Consider the following 22,270-nt stretch of genomic DNA (forward strand, 5'->3'; position numbering starts at 1 on the left):
TTAAAAACTCCTGCAATCTCTTCCTCTCCACTGCAAACAGCATCTACCCTGCGTGGCGGAAGGCCCTCGCACTATCTCCGCTGTAGGATTTCAAAGCAGCTTCGGCCTCTTCCTTGCCATAGGTGGCCCCTCTTGCAGCCTATTCCTCTCTATGGTCAAATGCATCTCATAAGGTCCCTTTTCATCCTATCTATAAGCCTTCCCAACATTTTCTGTAAATGGTTTGAAAGCCCTTACAGTCTCACTACTTGCTTGTATCTCAAGTGTATCCTTCCTTCTCCAGTCTGTGATCCCTCTGGCCATCTCCTAAGCCTGGTGTTAACTCACTCACAGTCTCTTCCTCAGTACAGTCAGTGGAATGTCTCATGGGCCTATCTTGGTAGAACTGGAACCCCTCCCACAGTATTCACCATATGATTCTAAACTTTTGCGACCTCTTCCCCTCCTTAGTTCAATGTATCTCACATAATTCTTCCTTCTATGGTCCACACCCCCTCCCGTCATCTTTCCTCTATGGTTTTAAAACTTTTGAACTCCTTCCTTATCTATGGCCATTAGCATCGCCCATGACCTTCTGTGGTCCATAACACCTCCCACTATGTGGACAGTAGGTTTTAAACCTCTACAGTCCCTTCCTCTCTATGGTGTAGTACATCTCAGGAGAACCTTTGTTGCGCAGTCGACGATCTCTCCCACCATCTTCTCTCTATGGTTTTAGAGCTCCTGCCTGCTTTTCCTCTCTATGATGTCTTATGGAGCGTTCACCTCTGCCCCCAGGCCCCCGGCTCTCGAGCCCACCCCTCCCCAACACCGCCACGCTTCACATATTTCCACCCGGCTATCACTCGAGCACGTAGACCATCCTCTTGCCAGAATTATAGATCCCTTCACTCGCTGCACGTTGCAAATAACTCCATGGTTTAAACGTCATGATCAAACGTGGGGAGTCTGATTTAGCGCCGCAGATGCGATTGGCCGCCTGCCAGTCATATGCCGCATAAAAGCTCGCCATATAATTTCTGGCTGCCCTTGCCTTGAACACTGTGCCTCTGAGCAATGGCCCCTTTGTGTATAACGAGGGATTAGACTGACTGCATTCCAGCTGTTGGGCCGTACTTTCCACAGAGTGAATCTTCTGGACGGGGGGCGAGGAAGGATGAAAGGCGGATACCGACTCCCCGTCGAGGGACGGAGACCCGCTCACATAAACAACCCTCAGAAAGGACTTGAACGCCGGTCTGGGCTGGAATCAATCCCAGCAGACAGGAGCCCGTTAATGGATGAAGGCTCCTCGCTGCACTCCGAGCAATCAGCCTCTTCCTCCTGCTTCATTAACAGGCTCTGCGGGGCCAGGGCCCGAGGTGCCCGGGCAGAGCCAGCCTGGCAGGAAGCGCGTCGTGCAAGCGGGAGTTCACTATTAGAGGGCACTAATGACCAGGTAAGACACCGTGCGCAGCCAGGGCACAGCAGTGTTACACGGGTATACACTAATGTGTGCAGCCAGCCAGGGCACAGCAGTGTTACACGGGTATACACTAATGTGTGCAGCCAGCCAGGACACAGCAGTATTACACGGGTATACACTAATGTGCAGCCAGCCAGGGCACAGCAGTATTACACGGGTATACACTAATGTGTGCAGCCAGCCAGGGCACAGCAGTATTACACGGGTATACACTAATGTGCAGCCAGCCAGGGCACAGCAGTGTTACACGGGTATACACTAATGTGTGCAGCTGTGTGCAGCCAGCCAGGGCACAGCAGTGTTACACGGGTATACATTAATGTGTGCAGCCAGCCAGGGCACAGCAGTGTTACACGGGTATACACTAATGTGTGCAGCCAGCCAGGGCACAGCAGTGTTACACGGGTATACACTAATGTGTGCAGCCAGCCAGGGCACAGCAGTGTTACACGGGTATACACTAATGTGTGCAGCCAGCCAGGGCACAGCAGTGTTACACGGGTATACACTAATGTGCAGCCAGCCAGGGCACAGCAGTGTTACACGGGTATACACTAATGTGTGCAGCCAGCCAGGGCACAGCAGTGTTACACGGGTATACACTAATGTGTGCAGCCAGCCAGGGCACAGCAGTGTTACACGGGTATACACTAATGTGTGCAGCCAGCCAGGGTACAGCAGTGTTACACGGGTATACACTAATGTGCAGCCAGCCAGGGCACAGCAGTGTTACACGGGTATACACTAATGTGTGCAGCCAGCCAGGGCACAGCAGTGTTACACGGGTATACACTAATGTGTGCAGCCAGCCAGGGCACAGCAGTGTTACACGGGTATACACTAATGTGTGCAGCCAGCCAGGGTACAGCAGTGTTACACGGGTATACACTAATGTGCAGCCAGCCAGGGCACAGCAGTGTTACACGGGTATACACTAATGTGTGCAGCCAGCCAGGGCACAGCAGTGTTACACGGGTATACACTAATGTGTGCAGCCAGCCAGGGCACAGCAGTGTTACACGGGTATACACTAATGTGTGCAGCCAGCCAGGGTACAGCAGTGTTACACGGGTATACACTAATGTGCAGCCAGCCAGGGCACAGCAGTGTTACACGGGTATACACTAATGTGTGCAGCCAGCCAGGGCACAGCAGTGCTATGAAGCTATGCATTAATGTGTAGGGCCAGCCAGGGCACAGCAGTACTATGTAGACAGACAGCGTGGCCACTCATTAGTGCACATGAATGTACTACATCCGTGTAATGCAGGTATACACTAGTAACAGGTGTCTATTGTTACCAAACTGAAAAAAGTGGTTGTGAGGCATGAGGTGTGGATGAGGCTTCAGAGGGGACATGAATTTACTGACGAGATGAAACCATATTACCGGGACTTTGATTTAGGGTGACTTGGGCATGGACGAGTGTTGGGGGGTTGCCTTGGGGGTTTAGTAAGTATTCTTTTATTACAGCTGGTGTTCTCTTTATTGCTTTGGAAATGGTTGGTGTGAACAGAATATCGAGGGATGGTAGAACATGGCAGATGTCTGCTGTGTTTAACCATGTCAATCAGAGCTTCGCTTTCATTGTCTCTTTCGGATATAGTCTGAATAATTTGTCATTTGATCACAATTTTTTCTTTAGAAGTTATAATTGTAGAGACAATTTTCATATCTGTCAAACTATTTTCATGGACTAGCACTCTGGTTTTTGGAATAGTAAGCTAGGGAATTTTCATGTCACAGAAAATAAAAAAAATGATACTTCTTTCGGAAGAGAATCAAACTAAATGTACAGGAAATTTGAGGAAGAAAACTTCAGGCAGATTCATTTTAAAAAAAAAGATTTAAAATGGGTCAAAAGAGGCTTTAAATCTTTGGCGTGAGACAAGGATTTAGGTGTTGGACGCGGTACGGTGCTTTATTCACGAAGATAATACACTTTAGTGTACGTTTATGATTCCTTGGTATTCACAAACACATTTTCCAAGTATTATCTCTGTCTGCAGGGTATCCGCGCTCATGGCCGTGACTCTACACAGAAAATGACAGACCCGTCTTATCTTCATATGTGCGGATTATCCACCAGGTGGGGGGGATCTTATCTTCGTATGTGCGGATTATCCACCAGGTGGGGGGAGGCTCCGCAGTCCTAAAGATACTACTCATAAAATAAGTTTGTGAATGCCGAAAACGTGTGATGCTACACCGAAGTGTCAGTTTACCTTTGTGAATCAAGCCCGAGTGCAGAGGCGGGAAGGACCCTTGCTTTGGTGATGGAGGTGGGAGGCGGGAGGCGGGGGGTGGGGGGGGGGGGGGGGCGGGATGCTGGCGGGAGGAACCCTTGGTGATGGAGGTGGGAGGCGGGGGCGGGATGCTGGCGAGAGCTGATTAGAAAGGAAGGGGACAGAGGGAGGCTGCTGACAGAGTTGAAGGCACTGAGATAAGGGTGAAGCCGAGGGACCCACCCTGGGACTATGGAAGGGGTCTGAATCAAATGTGATGAGTGAGAGCCGTGGGAAGAACGGGTGATGTAAATTGTGTTTTTTTTTAATAAATTGTGTTTTTTTTTAAATAGCTAATCGACTATGATGGCTACGGAAAATAGAATTTTGGACTAAATTGTAAAGTTGTAATCCTAATGTACTATTTTACATACTCTGACATGCCTTTGTGAATTAGCTCCAAAGCAACTAAAACGACAATAAAATGGGAATATTCCAGAAATATTCATCCAGAATTAGTCCAGATACAAAGGGCTGTGGCTTCTTGGCACTTTTACTTACTGTGAATTGGAGGTTTCGGGGCAGATTCACAAAGGCGTGTAAGAGTGTACAGGGGAGTACTGCTGTAGTAATCATTTCTGCATTCAAAAATCACTTTGTGATCGACCCCAGAGTGTTTATGTGTGCTTCCAAGCGCTTCACGGTGACCATTCAAAGCACCCAACATATTTAGATACAAACCTAACATATTACTATGTTATTATTAATATTATTATTATTTTTATTATTATTAATAGTAGAATTATCATCACCATTGCGATTAATAATAAATGGTATTAATACTAATAATAGCAGCAGTAATCATTATTATTATTATTACTATTTATATTAATATTGTTATTATTGTCATTATCATTATTATTGTTCTTATTGTCCTGATTGTCTTTCTTATTATTATTGTTACTATTATTATTATTGTTATTATTTTTATTAACATAATAATAATCACAATAATAATAGTAAGAATAAGAATGATAATATTCAAAATAATTTAAAAGAATAATATAGCATAATAATAATAATAATCATAATAATAATCAGACAGACCTATGTGGATGAATACACACTCTCAGCCTTTCTAAACATAAATTGGCTTAGTTATTTGTGAAAAACTCACAATTATGCGAAGAGCGTTTGAGGGCTGTAACTTGTATATTGCAGTAAACAATATCTTTATCTGCTGTAAAAACAGAAGCAGAGTCTCTTCCTGTCACCCGGGGAGGGGGCGTCTGGTCCACTGGTTGGGATGTTGGCCAGTAGTTCGACTGGAGGGCTTACCTGAGGTAGGCGGTCCTATGTCGATGTGTATCCTTACCTGAGGTAGGCGGTCCTATGTCGATGTGTATCCTTACGTGAGGTAGGCGGTCCTATACCACTGTACATCCTTACCTGAGGTAGGCCGTCCTATGTTGATGTACATCCTTACCTGAGGTAGGTGGTCCTATGCCACTGTACATCCTTACCTGAGGTAGGCGGTCCTATGCTGATGTACATTCTTACCTGAGGTAGGTGGTCCTATGTCGATGTACATCCTTACCTGAGGTAGGTGGTCCTATGTCGATGTGCATCCTTACCTGAGGTAGGTGGTCCTATACCACTGTACATCCTTACCTGAGGCAGAAAGTTCAGGTCTCTGCACCCCGTGGTTCGCGGAATATGAGGCAGAAGGTTAAGGTCCCTGCACCCCTTAGTCCATGAAATGTGAGGTACAAGGGTTTAGGTCACTGCACCCCTTGTTTCATGGAATTAAAGGTTGAAGGTTCAGGCCCCTGCGCCTCCTTGTTCCTTGGAATCTGAGGTACAAGGGTTCAGGTTAATTTAGCCCCTGACGGGCGGACTGCCATGCGGTTTGGAGGCTAGGCCACCCTCGTTAGACAATGTGGCCACAATGCCTCCATTTTTTGCTGAAACTATCACCAGGAACTGTTTTGGTGAAAACGCAGAAGGCTGCTGACCAGCAGTCAATGGCAGTAATGTGGACAAGTTTATTCTTTTTATATTTTCCAAAAACAAACCCTTCGAGGGTGGCTTTATATTGGGAAAATAAAAAAGCCACATCCCTGGAAATAACTCTAGGAATCTTCCCCAGTAGGGGAGGGACAGTTGCAGGAAGTGTTTTCCCATCATCATTAAATGTTGCACCTAGGTTGTTGGGAAAACCACAAAGTTCAACCTCTAAATGAGGCAGTAAATAGGAAAGGATGGCAGATGGGGCAGTCACACATTTTTGGTGGATCCCCCATTATCTCCAACCTCCAATGGATCTGCGCAATCTTTCCCTACAAACGAGTCACTGCTGGTAAGAGCTCCAAGGAAGACTAACTCGGGAGAGTCGAATGAATAAAAAAGTTTAAGGGATGTTAAGAAACAGGTTAGGCTAGAAGCAAAACGATTCAATCCAATTTTTGTTGCGTTGATGGCACATGTGAAGATACAAGGACTGAAGGCTTTAAAAACATGAGTAGACCTCTTAACGATCCTGAGGTATCCTACTAAGGGCAGCGTCTACCACATGACGTACGTATGAAGGTGGCAAACCTGCAATGGAGGGAGACACCACTCCACTTAGAAACAGTTCCAAGGAGTAAGCAGAATTTGACTGAAAACCTTATATGAGGTGTCACAGGAAGTCCTATGCAGTGAGATCCACTTCCTTGTAGAAGAAGAAACTGATCATAGGAATATGTCATGCTTCACCAAATTCAGACACCAGGCAATAAAACCAAGTTACAGAACTAATGGATGATTTGTAGCAGAGAAGAGAGCTGAAAAACATCAAGTGGTCTTAGAGAGTCAAGAATCCAAAGAATGGGCAGAAATGTGCAGAAAACGAGAAGCAAATTGTGGATTTGTCCTAAATGTTTTCAAGGATAGAATATCCAAGATGGCTGACAAATTGAAACAAAAACATAAATGCTCAGGTCCAGGATACATCCAGAAGTGGGAAGAAAACGTAAACCTTTTGAGAGATCCCAGTCAAGCAGCTGTCCGGAATTGTTTCCACAAACCTTTAGTGGTTGAAGGACATGCGTAAACCAGAGCCAGGTCTTATCAAGAACTAACTGCATCTCATACAAACAAGGCATCAAAAAGTAAACAATGCCAAGGAAGATTGAAGTCATCCATTGATAAAAAGTGGCCTTATGTCCTTCAAAGTAATACTTCTATTGCTCCCTGGCTTTTGCAACTCTTAATCAAATCTACTAGCAGGAAGAGCCAGGGCTTTTATGTGGTCGCTATAAAACAAAAATGTTTAATATTATTCTATAATCCCTGTACAAACAGCAGTCTCTAATTTATTGATAATCAGTGATTTGTGACACACCTACCTGCTGATTATAAAGAAAAGACATCAGAACTCAACTATTATAGGTTCTTACAGAGAGTTGTGACATCACAATGTATGCTGCCAGAGCCAGCAGCTGGTGTGAAAGGCAGGTCAGGTCACAGAGCATAATTGAAACAGCTGTTTAAAGCAACAAAAAGGGAACATTGCTTTTCTTTCTCCTGCTCCTGTTTACAGTGACAAGTAGAGAGAATATGTATATTTTGTGCACTCATTAGAAGGAGAAAAGCTGGAATCTTTCTGCATTTTTCTACACATTACAGGCGAGAGTAGCATTTTCCTTAAAAAAAATGAGTTGTATTGAATTGTTTCTAATATTTGGTTGCAAATTTCTAACCGATTTTTTATGTGATTAATTTCGAACATGCTCACTGTTTGATATGAAAGAGCTCCACACCAAGTTAAGTGGTTTGTGGGAAAGGTGACGGTGTAACCATGTATTATATGGGATAAAGTACCCTCTGGTGCACATGATGAGAATATTACAAGTCACCTTGGAGTTCCATACCCTTATAAAGGAGCTCCTCGTGTCTTGCAATGTCCGTATAATGTACAGGGGGGGCAGTTTATCCCTTAAATATTTGCCATTTGGACACAAATCTCATGTTTTGATGTATAATACACATCATTCGTATTTTGTGGATTCAGTCGACTTATAATGAGTCCCTCTTCACTTTTGCATCGGCTCACGCATGTCCAGTCTTTGCTTCTTGGCCCAGCCAGATTTTGTACACATCATCTTCTCAGAACCACCCCAGGCCCTTGGCACCGGCCTGACCACAGCTGGAGACTGTCCTGCCTAGTGACCTCACATTGCTTAACTTCAAAGCAAACTATTTCAGGAATATTAATACCCTCTAATGAGCTGCATGCTGTCTGGAGGAATGTGGACTCCACCTCTGATGTTTAATCAGTGACTTATGGTGGCGGTGATGGGGGGCTCTCCTTGACTCCTGCTGGTCGCCCCTATTCTCCACCAGAGGCACGAGAACAGGGCCTTCCTCTGAGCGACTGATTACACCTGGGGCACAGCTTCTTTACTTACTTATAGTATTTATTTATAGTTCTTGAGATAGCACCTAAAGGCCCTGGACGGGGGGTGTCAATGTGCTTTACAGAATGATGTTGAATAACAATGAACAAGTAAATATAGGTCGTCAAGCAGTAAAGTACAATGAACGGGAGGGAGTAATATCTTTGAAAGGTCCAGGGAGACCAGGGGAGATAAGTCGATGGTGTTCACAAACGGAGTTTTAGAAAATTAAGTTCTAGGTTCATTTGGGGAGTGAAATTGTGCTGCCTGCTGGCTGTGTGCCATTAGAACATTCCCAGTCCTTCGTGCATTGCCAGAGAATGATTGATTGACAGCGGAAGACTTCCTTAGCCAGTTTAATCAGAGCTTGGCTTCTTAATCTGCGGTTTTTGCGATAAGTACTCAGGTTTGTTCACATGAATCAGCGTGTAGGTGATGCTTGCATGCTTGTATTCTTATGATGAGCCCTAGAGGGCGCAGTTGTGCAATTTCTTGTTCCGAGCATTTAGCTTTATGGTGTCTGAACATACCAATCTATCAAAGTCTACAAGAAAATAGAATTTCGTAGATATACTTAGAATCCTTGGACTGTCGCAGACATCAGTGCTGCAGATATGGATCCAAAATGAATTAATTATGTAAATAAGGCCACACCCCTCAACCAGGCTTGCCATCCCATTTGACTGCGCGCCCGAGCGAATGACCCCACATCTCGGCTCATGCAGGCCAGTTGCCCCCCAACCACTCTGATGGTGCCCTAGGCGACCGCCTGCTACTGCCTTGTCTTCGAAAAGGCCGCTTTGCAAGGCATCCCAACGAAAGGAAGCGTCTTTATTTACCATGTCGCGGGTCCGAGGGTAATTTAATTTAAATACCCCACTTCCTTTGAATAAGACCCTACTAAGAGGCCGATCTGCTGTTCCCTCAAGGGAGATGGTTAAACCGCTGGAGAGGGAAGAAATCAGCAAGTTCTAATCTCAGCTTCACAACATGTGCACATCGTGTGATCCTGGGTACATTGCCTGTGCCTCAGATTCCTGTAACAGCAAAAGTGCTTACAACAGGCTAGCCACCAGTAAACGAAAAACACAGTATGGAGGTGTATATTAAGAAAAACATAGTTTAGTCATTGAATGTTTTAAATGAGACCAGTGCTGTGTTGCCACAAGCAGCACAAAAATTACAATTTTTTCGCCATGAGCGCAAAGTGTATCCAGAAATAGAGGCATACTATTTTTTTCTTTTTTTGTTTCTTTCATTTTGCCAAATTATATTTAGGTCTGGCGTTAGCATGTGAAATATACTAACCTAGAGCGCTTCCAGCCAGCCTCTTCATTCATTAGTCTGTTGCTGTTCAGGTTGTATGTCGTAACCACACATTCCGTTGCAACACACGTCGTTACCACAAAGTGCGTCACAACGAGAATGCCATACCTACGCATGTCCCTTACCAAGCATGCCTTTACAACGAATTATGTTGTAAAAGCATGTGTTTAAAAGACATATGTGTGGTAAAGCCCCCCCCCCGCGGCCCAATACCCCCAAACCCTAAAACCGCCCCACACCCTAAAACCCAACCCCCCACCCCTGCCCCTCACAAAAACAGTACCCCCACCCCCAGACCCAATCCCCCGCCCTAATCCCGAAAAATGACCCCCACCCTAAAACCTAACCTCCCTCCCTAACACAGTCCCCCCACCCCCAAGCCCAACCCCCCTTTGCACTGAACCTGAAAACTGACCCCCTGCCCTAAAACAAAACTCCCCGTCCCCTTCCTAAAACAGTACCTCCCAAGCCCAATACCCACCAAGCCCAAAAACCACCTGCCTGAAAATCTAACCCCCCACCCCCAGACCCAATCCCCCACCCTAATCCCCAAAAACCTAAAACCTAACCCCCACTCCCTCCTAATACAGTCCCCCATCCCCAAACCCAACTCCCCCTGCACTTAACCTGAAAACTCCCCTTTGCTCTAAAACATAACCCTCCAACCCTGCCCCTGCCTTAAAACAGCACCCTCCAGGCCCAATAGCCCCCTAAACCTGAAAACCACCCACTCACCCTAAAACCTAACCACCCACCCTCACCCCCTCCCCAGAACAGTCCCCCCAAGCCCAGCCCCCAGCACTTAACCTGAAAACCGCCCATCCTAAAACATAACCCCCCACCTCTCCTTAAAACAGTACCTCATACCCCCAGATCCAACCCCCCTTACCTTACTTCTAAGGCGCGTCGCAGCTCGTTTCTTCTAACGACGCTGATAGCCTTGACCATCATTACAACGCTTACCATGCATACAATCGTTGAAATGGTGTACGTGGCAAAGGCTATTCGTTGTAATGACGCATGCGTTGTAACGCATGCGTGGTAAAGGCTAGCTGGGGCAACAGCCGCATAGTAATAAAGGTTTGCAAAATATAATGTAAAAATAAAAAAAGCATTGACAAAGCCAAGGCTGGAAGCCAACACCATAGCTACTGGCTTTGACAATGCTTGTTTCTTTTTACACTGCAGCTCCCCTGACAACAATCACTTTCCATTTGGCAGGGCCGCAAACTCTTTCGCCAGTTACTTATTGCGAATTACAACTACTGCCAACACGTTTCGCAACATACTTCAGCTGCTTCCTCAGGGCACCGAGTGCATCAGAAATAAAGTTTTCCGCTCTGTTTGTGGTATTAACGAAGTGCATAGCTGGCTTATTCTCAGTTTACATCGACCGGTCCAATAATTCCTTTGGATTCCAATTGTCAATCAGTTTTTCCTAAAGTTCTCCTTAAAAACCAGGCATACTGGCCCACCCTAGGGCTTCAGTACAACTAGTAACTTAAATCTTGTATTTAGCATTTCTTGGCACTCTCCTGTAGAGCCTCACCGCACACTCTAGCAAGCCATAATATAAATAATTACTGTATCAATAAAAAGGCAAATATTTACAAAAGGGCTAGCTTACTGGAAAAGCAGGAAAACAGGCTGAGACCCAGTCCCCCACTGTTAACAGCTCAGCTTGTATTTTGGGGTTTTGACTACTGATTGGACATAGTAAAAATGTTTAAACAATTGAATCGGGTTCATTAGAATTTGGCTTTCACAACTCAAATGATTTGTTTTCTATAGTTATTTTAAATGTCACTCCTCTTTCTGTAATAGATTACACTTTTGTGCTTGAAGTTGTAATACACGTGCACACGGGGACTTCTGTCTCCCAGTCCTTGCTCCCTCCTCATCAGTTCTGCACAATCCTAAGGAACATGAATGTTGCCAAGATTTTTGGCGCCACTGGCAAAATTAAATTTTGCCAGTTACTTCCTCAGTCCCAAAAAAGTGGCATATTTGCTGCTCCATTGTGGAAACAGATGTTGGATGCAGGATGGGACCAAGGTGATGACTTTACCTTGCCTTATGGTCTCACCAACCATGGTGATAATGATATCTTGTTGAATAACGACAACTGCTATCCAACTCAATGTCAGAGCTAGATCTTGGTGGTACCTGAAATGTCTCCAGTTTCTCTAAAGCTTATGGTAAATGTTCCATTAGGGGGCTCTCTTCCAGTGGGGAATCCACCGGTGGAATTTCCTCCACAGTGCTCTGCCTATGTTTGAGACAAATGGGGATTAACTCTGAACCTGATTAAGAGGTGGTCGATATATTTACGCACGGGTCGAAATTACGAGTTGGTAGATATCTAACACGGGAAGCAGCCTGAGGAACGACGCCGGAACTACGAGGGTCGGGGTCCACAAAAGCGGAACAACGCTTTTCTGAACAACGACCCTGTTTTCCTCTGCCTTAACCACACATGTCCGGAACAACAAACATGCAAAATGGATCGTAGAGGAAGCGGTCAGGTAAGTGGGGCTGGGGTAGGGTTGGGGAGTAGTTTTAAGGGTGTAATTGTAGGTTTTAGGGGCAGGGTGAGGGGTCGCAGTAGTTTTAGGGGCAGGGGTGGGGTTGGGGTAGTTTAGGTTTTAGGAGTGGGAAGGGGGGCTTGGGGTGTTGTTTTGGGGAAGGGGTGGGGGGGTCGCAGTCATTTTAGGGGTGGGGGTTGGGGTGGTTTTAGGGCCGGAGTGGGGGGTCGCAGTTATTTTAGGGCGGGGGTGAGGGGTTGCGGTAATTTTAGGGTGGGGTGGGGTTCGCAGTAGTTTTAGGGGCGGAGGTGTGGGGTGGTTTTAGGGGGCTCGCAATAATTTTAGGGGTAGTTGGGGGGCTGGGGTGGTTTTAGGGACGGGGAGGGGGTTGCTGTAATTTTAGGGACGGGGTTGGGGTAATTTTAGGTTTTAGGAGCGGGGTGGAGGGTCGCAGTAGTTTTAGGGGTGGGAGGTTGGGGTAGTTTAGGTTTTAGGGGTGGGCTCGGGGTAGTTTTAGGTTTTAGGGGCGGCGGTAGTTTTAGGGGCGAGGGTTTGGGGTAGTTTAGGTCTTAGGGGCAGGGTGGGGTGTAGGGGTAGTTTAGGTTTTAGAGGTGGGGTGGGGGGTCAGGGTAGTTTAGGTTTTAGGGGCGGGTGGGGGTTAGGGTGGTTTTAGGGGCAGGGTGGAGGGTCATGGTAATTTTAGGGGTGGGGGTTGGGGTGGTTTTAGGGGCGGGATAAGGGGTCGGGGTAGTTTTATGTTTTAGGGGCAGGGATTGGGGTGGTTTTAGGTGCGGGGTGAGGGGTCCGGGTAATTTTAGGGCAGGGGGTGGGGGTTAGTCGCAGTAGTGTTAGGAGTGGGGGTGGGGGATTAGGGGGGCCGCATGCTGGAACCATGCATGCCATTCCACGCATGCCTTTACCAGGAATGCATTTACAATGATAAATCGTTGTTAAGTCATTCGTGGTAAAGGCATTAGTGGTAAGAACGCTGTCATTGTTGCTACCACGTTGTTCAGGCATGCATGGTTCTAGCATGCGTTGTTCCGACATACATTAATTTAACACATCGGATAAATAACGGTTGCTCTAAATGCCTCAACTCCCTACATTTCGGCAGGTCAGAACCTGCTGAATTTTTACACGAGAATATTATACGGTATTTACCGTACCATGCGTATTTAGGTGCGTTGGACACCAAAATCCGCATGTTATGCCTCACTAACTTGTAATAGGTGTTATTTACCACACCTGATAAATAACGTACCCCATGGTATTGACGTATCACATAGGTAAATAATACCTGAACTCATAATCAGGGCCTTTAACAGTTCTGCCAGCAGAATTGATCTTTTCTTCTAAAAAAAAGTGGATTTTCCATTATCAGCTCTTTATGTCCAGCAGTGCCAAGGTGAAGTGGGACACCCATCCCATTAAGATAATAGTAAGGCAGCCGGCACAATTCCATCTGTGTTTAGGAGCCCTTGTGATACAGTTCGAATACTGTCCCTTTAAAAGTAAGACGGCTCTGTTAAGAAGCGCCTATACGTACCGATTCAAGTGGGGGTAGTCCGGCTGAGAAGTGCTAGGAATAACCCATTACAGTTCAACCGATCTGCTGATAAGTGCTCATACTAACTCATTAAACGTGAGCAATCCTGCCGAATGTGTCCTGTTAAAAGTACAGCGTCTACACTGTAAATGCTGATCCTGTCAGATCCAGGGCATTCAGAGAAGCTGTCATGTGAAGTGCTCCTGCTGTCCAGCCAGAAGTAGAGCATCTCTGTTGAGAAGTGCTGAGACTGACCAATCAAAAGTATAGGGGTTCATTAGGAGTTTGGTGGGCGGAAACATCCATCCGCCAAACTCTCGACGAGGAGACCGCTGCGCTACTGGTGTAATCAGCCATCAGAATCTTGCATCCTGGCAAGAACGGCTGTAGTTTGGTGGGTCTGCCTGCCAACCTCACAATGTGGCGATCAGGAAACCACAGCTGCAGCGGTCTGACTGCCACTGCACGTCTGGTGGTCTTGTGACCGCCAGACCCATAATCGGCTCCATAGTGTTTTTGTTACGAAGCTCTGATACTGACCCGAAAGAAGTGCATTATTTCTATCGAGAAATGCCAGTAGTGACACATCAAAAGTATAGTGTCCTTGTTAAGAACATCTGGTACTGACCCATCAAAAATTAGATTCCGTCTGTTGCTTAAGTGCTGCTAATGACAGATCAAAAGCATCGTATACTTGTTGAGAAGTGCAGGTACAGACCCATCAAAAGTATAGCATCTCTCCTAAGAAGTGTTGGTAGTGATGTATCGAGCACGCCTTCTCTGTCGAAGTATGGCACTAACCCATCACAGGTATAGCATCTCTCCTAAGAAGTGTTGGTAGTGACGTATGAAGCACGACTTCTCTGTTGAAGTGTGGCACTAACCCATCACAGGTATAGCATCTCTCCTAAGAAGTGTTGGTAGTGACGTATGAAGCACGCCTTCTCTGTCGAAGTGTGGCACTAACCCATCACAGGTATAGCATCTCTCCTAAGAAGTGTTGGTAGTGACGTATGAAGCACGACTTCTCTGTTGAAGTGTGGCACTAACCCATCACAGGAATAGCATCTCTCCTAAGAAGTGTTGGTAGTGACGTATGAAGCACGCCTTCTCTGTCGAAGTGTGGCACTAACCCATCAAAGGTATAGCATCTCTGCTGAGAAGAGATGCCAGTGACACACCAAAAACATAGCATGCCTATGGAGGAGTGCTGCCACTTTCATATGAACAAGTATTGTCATCCCACCAAGACTTGCCATTACTGTCAGGGGTTGGTACTGTGAAGTTACAAGTACAGCCAGCCTTCAGGGAAGTGATGATGCAGTCACAGGTTAAGTGCAGAAGCCTTTCTGAAAAAGGCTAGTACTGACTAATTACACATATTGCAGCCCTGCAGGGCAGTGCATACTGTGTAATTAAAACAGGGCAACCATGCAGAGCAAGGCTTGTGGCGTCCCATTAACAATGCTGCCTTGTTGCCAATCTCTGATCCTGCCCATTTTTAAAAGTATAAAAGCCTCCATTACAAGTGCTACCATTGCTTAAAAATATATCACAATCTTCCTGTGTGAGATTGGACTGACAAAAGGAATAGATCAAAGTATTTCTTGAATCCACACTTTGCTCCATCTGCAATACTGTGGTCCCACAACTGTTCTCTTAGAATAGTTTGTCTTTGTTGCACAGCATCTGTCTTTGTTTTACGGTCGCCGCCAGGAGCTGCACTCAGCAGGGCTGGGCTCAAAATCAAAAGCAGCCGTGGCAAAAATGTTCAAAGTTGCTCTCCGTCTCTCTTGCTCTGTCTCCCTAGTCAAACCCCCTCTGTCTCTGCTGCAGCTAACCGCAGGAAGTAGGAAAAATCAGGGCCAACATCTGCCATGTTTCATGCAACCACTCAGCAAACTTTTCTATTTGTCAAAAACAAACTCCCAATAGCCAGCCTGGCCGCGACACACGGTGCTAATAGCTCGAGATCCTTATGAGTCGTAGAAGGTTTCTCTGTAGCAGTTTTTGTGCTGTTGCGTTATATGCCACTCGATGCAGATATCTGGTTCTGTCAATGGGGCGGTGATAAGGGAAGGAAGGAGTAATTTGAGGCAGATTTCAGTGATCTCAGAATCCCTGCCTTCTGCCATGCCCAGAATACACATGTTTCTTCTTTCCATTCTGTCTTCCATATCTGACATCGTGGCATCCTGCCTTGCAATATCCTTCACTGAGGTTGTTAAGTGTGACCCAGGGCTGTTCACAGAGTCATAAAGTAAACCTGAGCACTGTTTTACTTCAGTAGTACTTTGTCGAAATATTGTCAGCGTCTTAATGGAATGAGGCCAGACCCTTGGTTAATGCATCTATTTTATCTTCTGCTACTTTTTGAATACGAGAAATGTGGTGTTTCATACCTGCTACTCTGCTGGTTGGTATTTTTTCCTTGAATGGACCATATGAGGACATAAAATAAGCCACACCGGCTCTGTGGTATGACGGTGTCTTATGTTCTGCTTTTAACTGTGGTACTTTTGACGTTTCTTGGGGACACCTGCATTCGTGATGGTGGTGATGCAATCGTATATCCCTCCACAATCAAAGTAGAAAAAAGTTGTGCTGCACAATTCTTTTATAATGAACAAATACCTCAGATTTGTGATAGGTTTATGAACAGTCTACAGTCATCACAGTTCTGTGCCCCACAAACAGAGCGGGAAGCCAAAGGAATTCCAGGATATTCCTAGTAACTGATGCAAGTCCAATTTAACCCCTTGACAGGCTCAATAGAGTTATCTTGCACTGAGCCTCTGCATTAACGGAATATTCAAAGCTTGGCCTGCTATGATGCTCAGTGCCTGGGTGGTGCCAACCAAAGGGTATGGGTCTCAGTTCCATAATCCCTGATTTGAAAATTATGCTCCATAAATATTATTTGACATTTCACTTAAACAGCTGGGCCACATACCAGAGCAGTGGGAACCATATGGATGCTCCACAGCTAGGGTTTGCAGTATTGCCACACAGCAGGATACAGTCTCCATCGTATTCCACAGATAAAGGCCAACATTCCTATCTGCCTTTAGAGTTCATAGCAATTTACATTATACCCAGACCCAGTGCTGGCTTTTCATTTAAGGAAGGCACAGACCATGATTGTCTGTGGCAACCTCATCTCCTGATACTCAGCAGAAAATAAGGGCTTATGTAAAAATAGGGTGCCCCCACCACCCACAATTCAGTGGGTGGCACTGATCCTCCACTCTGGCATTTAGGCGGATTACCGCCCACCATATTTATGAAATAGTTATTTTTGTTGTGTAAGCACATATACTCACCTACAAACTCAGGCTGGTGTGGTTGGGAGAAATATGCCATGAAAAACAACCTTCTGTTGATTCCCCCCAACCCTGAGCCTGCCCTGACCCCCAGATCATGATTGCAGTTCTTAGGAAAGCCAATTTCTGAAGCTAACTCCTGCATCTTGCACTCTTCTGAACATCTCATACATCCTTCTATATTGTCAGGTAAGCATAATGTCAAGGGATGTGGGCAGGAGGGCCTCACCATGCCCACCAGATTTGGAGATCTCCACCTGCCCGGTGGAGGTCACTGTGCCTTCAGAGGAGTGGAAGCCATGGCAGCGCCTCAAAGCGCATTGTACGTTTGCTAAGCAGCTGCTGTGTTTTTTATGTGTCCACTCAGTAAACTCTTTGTTTTTGACAACAAACTCCCAAAGCAGAAAACATACAAAATATTAATGACCCCCAGAGCTATGGCCATACCACCCTGAATACGCCTGATCTTGTCTGATCTCAGAAGCTAAGCAGCATCGGGCCTGGTTAGTACTTGGATGGGAGACCGCCTGGGAATACCAGGTGCCATAGGCACCGCCCTGAAGAAGCCCTGTGTCGGGCGAAACGCGTTGGCTGCTTATTCTGAACATATCTTTTATTGGCTGCTTATCCTGAACATATCTTTTGTTTATGAAATTGCAGTGATTGCAAGAATACGAGGCCATTTTTCTGCACTATTTTTGATTTTGATTCACTTCGCCCACGGGATCGTGTGGAATCAACATTTTCGACTGTCTATGAAACATTAAATTGAAAGAACTGTTTATGTATATTGTCACATTGGACTTTCTTTCTCCTACATATACACTTGTTGTATACAGATCACGGTGCACCGCCTTTTGGAGTATTGACCCCCAGAGGTGATTTGTCTTTTTTTCTGTTTGACACCATCACACTTTTTCTGGTGGTCCCACGCAGAAAAAAAGTAGATCAAAGGTTCCTCCCCCTAAAATTGGTGGACAAGTTGAGGTACTTACATTGAGGGTACCTTGTCTGTACGGCCACTAGTGTAGGGGTTCTGCTGTAGGAGTTAGCAAGTACGCCACCCACAGAAACATGACAGCCCCCCAAAGTCTAAATAGAGCGGGTAGACTGTCAGTTTAGTGGACAGGTAACTCTGCGACGTTTGTGGCTGAGTAACCTGTCTCCAAAACTCTAACTGCTCCCTGTGTTCTGTATGTAGAATGGGTATGGAAGGACAATTGCATCTCGAGGGGGACAGAAATCTCAATCCCTCGCTGTAGGTGACCAGACTATCCTAGCAATTCAGGACCTTGAAATATCTTCTCCCACCAGAGATTAGAGAAATAAGTTAGGCCAGCGAGGGAGCACCCCGTCACCACAAATAATGTACAGCCCCTTTTATTGAAGCAGGAAAAAAAATTCAAGCGCATCAATACAGGAATCTCTTGGCTTTCTTCTCTTTCCAAAACACCTGCATGAACATCTCCTAAAGGTCAATGGCACTTCTGCCAAGTTTCAGTCTAAGGTAACTGTGGGAACATCTAAGGACAATGCTCCACTAGGTGAAACTGTGGTGCATCTAGTACCAGCCAGTGGCACCACAGCCTTGTTGCTTTATTTAAAACTGTGTGGCTATCTAGCAGTGGCCAGTCGTATTGCTGCCGCCTTGCTCTCTATAAATCTCTAAGGACATCTAGCAGTAGTCAGTGGTACTGCTGTCTCTTTTCTCCCTTTGAACCTCTATGGACATATTACAGGCATCAGTTGTACTGTTGCTCTTTGCGCTATTTGCAACTACAGGGACACCTAGTGGTGGTTAGTGGAACTGCTGCCTTGTTGCTTTATTTACAACTGCAAAGACACCTAGCAGCGGTCAGGGGTACTGCTGCCTAGCATCTCGGGCAAAGTTTCTGTAACAATTTGTCTCTATAAAACCTTTGTGACAATGTCTGCTCTTTGTCATTTCATGACTACTTCATGTGGGTGAAACTTATATCAATGCCCATCTTTACTGCAGACTTTTATCTGCATTAGATTTGTAAAATATTCATGTGTAACTAAAAGATTTTATGTTTATGTAATCACTCAGGTGTAAAGTCATTATTCCACACATAATAAGTGATGGCTCCAATATTGCCGTTGATGTTATCATTTGTGAGGTCATGCATGATGTCATGAGCTATGCTTTGTGGGTTATGGTAGCGTAACTTACCATAAGTGCCTAAATATTGTGTTTTTTAAGTCTTGATTGGGGCTGGCAGGTCTTGCAGAGTTTCACTCTGCAGAATTCTGCAGAGTTGCATAAATATCTGTGAAATTCTGTAGAGCTCCGCCAACAGGCACAAAATATGTACACGGCACTACTTATGCTGAAATTTAGCACCAGTAGCATGAGCAGCACTGAAAAAATCAGCTCGAATGGCACCATGTGGTGTGCAAGAGTGCTCAGCCATTTAAGTTATTTTGCTGCCACTCGAGTACAAAATATACTCGAACTGCAGCAAATCTACTTGAGAAGCAGCCTTCTGACCATGACCACCTGCGACTGCCTTTCACCACCCGCGTTTGAAAATTGTGCTATGGGATGCCAAATCTCGTTAACATTTGCCAACTCACATTTCTGGAGCCTCACAGGAAAATAATTCTTCCTGATGTTGATTGACAGAATTAGACTGGAGCTCCACGTGACAAGAAAAATGCTGAGCTGTCAAATTCCACCAATTCTATGGGAAGAATTAAACATTCCACCCACCCTTGATTTTGACACTTACGTCCTGTCACATGAACTGTGGTCTGGAAATGTATACAAACATATACATATATATTCACTCAGAAAGGGTTACACAGAGGACTGACTGATAAGGTTCCATGTTTGTAAAAGTCCCAAAATTCCCCAGATAAAGTATGAGTGTAACTCATAGTCTCTCTTCTATAACCATCTGCGTCCTGTGGGTGGATGTGGGTGACGTCCTGGGCCAGGCAGCCTTTTATAGTGGAACCAAGCTTGCTCTCTTCACCCAGCGTTAAATGTGCCCGTTGAGTCGATCAATGAGGACGGTTCTGGCATCATCAGGTTCAGAACTGCCGTGACTAAGGACCCTGGAGAAGTTCCATGTGCTTGTTCCACTTGGCAATTGGTTGAGGTCTTTCCAATAGGCTCCATTTAGGTCATAACTTGCCAAGGACACTTGCGACCAGCGCCAACTTACAATAAAACAGATGCACTATGAAACTCCCTATTGTTTTAATTGTTTGACACCACTCTTTAAGAAAAGGCCATAAACGTTAGAATCTCTTTTAAGCTGCTCTATTTTTATTGGCTTTATTAACAAGTCAAAAAAGATTGCCGTGTTCTACTATTTTATGCCTTAAACTTTCCAGACCAACCACATTTAATGCCAATAAAAATAATTCAGAAAATGATGTCTTCTTCTGTAGGTATCTAGGTACTTTAGTCCTTCTTTGATGTCTTCTTCTGTAGCTATCTAGGGACGTTAGTCCTTCTTTGATTTCAACTGTGTATTAACTCTGAACTGGAATGCACTGCCTCTTTCCACCTTTCCCAAAGAATATAACTCTGACTCTCAGCATTCAGGATGCATCAATCCGAGGGATGCGTGGTGTTCTGTTGATCTTCAACATGGCTCCCTGTGAATGAGCAGAGTGTTGGAATGTGTCTCCTGAGCTCATCATAACTAAACAGCTGAAGTATGATCTGCGATGATCCGAATTCTGACTCGGTTGATTTAGCAATTCATACACCTGATGGTGGTCAATTAAATACTCATTCTACATTCTGTACATACAGGGAGTGCAGAATTATTAGGCAAGTTATATTTTTGAGGATTAATTTTATTATTGAACAACAACCATGTTCTCAATGAACCCAAAAAACTCATTAATATCAAAGCTGAATATTTTTGGAAGTAGTTTTTAGTTTGTTTTTAGTTTTAGCTATGTTAGGGGGATATCTGTGTGTGCAGGTTACTATTACTGTGCATAATTATTAGGCAACTTAACAAAAAGAAATATATACCCATTTCAATTATTTATTATTACCAGTGAAACCAATATAACATCTCAACATTCACAAATATACATTTCTGACATTCAAAAACAAAACAAAAACAAATCAGTGACCAATATAGCCACCTTTCTTTGCAAGGACACTCAAAAGCCTGCCATCCATGGATTCTGTCAGTGTTTTGATCTGTTCACCATCAACATTGCATGCAGCAGCAACCACAGCCTCCCAGACACTGTTCAGAGAGGTGTACTGTTTTCCCTCCTTGTAAATCTCACATTTGATGATGGACCACAGGTTCTCAATGGGGTTCAGATCAGGTGAACAAGGAGGCCATGTCATTAGATTTCCTTCTTTTATACCCTTTCTTGCCAGCCACGCTGTGGAGTACTTGGATGCGTGTGATGGAGCATTGTCCTGCATGAAAATCATGTTTTTCTTGAAGGATGCAGACTTCTTCCTGTACCACTGCTTGAAGAAGGTGTCTTCCACGAACTGGCAGTAGGACTGGGAGTTGAGCTTGACTCCATCCTCAACCCGAAAAGGCCCCACAAGCTCATCTTTGATGATACCAGCCCAAACCAGTACTCCACCTCCACCTTGCTGGCGTCTGAGTCGGACTGGAGCTCTCTGCCCTTTACCAATCCAGCCACGGGCCCATCCATCTGGCCCATCAAGACTCACTCTCATTTCATCAGTCCATAAAACCTTAGAAAAATCAGTCTTGAGATATTTCTTGACCCAGTCTTGACGTTTCAGCTTGTGTGTCTTGTTCAGTGGTGGTCGTCTTTCAGCCTTTCTTACCTTGGCCATGTCTCTGAGTATTGCACACCTTGTGCTTTTGGGCACTCCAGTGATGTTGCAGCTCTGAAATATGGCCAAACTGGTGGCAAGTGGCATCGTGGCAGCTGCACGCTTGACTTTTCTCAGTTCATGGGCAGTTATTTTGCGCCTTGGTTTTTCCACACGCTTCTTGCGACCCTGTTGACTATTTTGAATGAAACGCTTGATTGTTCGATGATCACGCTTCAGAAGCTTTGCAATTTTAAGAGTGCTGCATCCCTCTGCAAGATATCTCACTATTTTTGACTTTTCTGAGCCTGTCAAGTCCTTCTTTTGACCCATTTTGCCAAAGGAAAGGAAGTTGCCTAATAATTATGCACACCTGATATAGGGTGTTGATGTCATTAGACCACACCCCTTCTCATTACAGAGATGCACATCACCTAATATGCTTAATTGGTAGTAGGCTTTCGAGCCTATACAGCTTGGAGTAAGACAACATGCATAAAGAGGATGATGTGGTCAAAATACTCATTTGCCTAATAATTCTGCACTCCCTGTATATATGTACTGTGTCGAACACATTGGATAAAATTGTTAGACTGATTACAAAAATCATTTTAAGTCAT

At 45.0% G+C, this 22,270-nt stretch overlaps 1 protein-coding gene and 1 pseudogene across 16 annotated transcripts in view; both read left to right on the forward strand.

Moving 5' to 3' along the window:
• Nucleotides 1–22,270, forward strand: part of TBXA2R (thromboxane A2 receptor) — a 148,506-nt gene that overhangs the window by 53,697 nt on the left and 72,539 nt on the right. Inside the window, exon 1 of one of the 16 annotated variants that reach the window (XM_069217146.1) lies at nucleotides 1,134–1,438. The exons of 13 other annotated variants lie outside the window; for them this stretch is intronic. The gene's annotated coding sequence lies outside the window, so the exon portion shown is untranslated. Of the gene's footprint in view, nucleotides 1–1,133; nucleotides 1,439–3,870; nucleotides 3,999–22,270 lie in introns of those variants that run through there. 2 more of the 16 variants (XM_069217145.1, XM_069217147.1) reach the window with 2 other exon arrangements.
• Nucleotides 17,286–17,404, forward strand: LOC138268758 (5S ribosomal RNA; annotated as a pseudogene).

Source organism: Pleurodeles waltl, chromosome 12 (assembly GCF_031143425.1).
Source record: "Pleurodeles waltl isolate 20211129_DDA chromosome 12, aPleWal1.hap1.20221129, whole genome shotgun sequence".
In the NCBI taxonomy this organism is placed as follows: Eukaryota; Metazoa; Chordata; class Amphibia; order Caudata; family Salamandridae; genus Pleurodeles; species Pleurodeles waltl.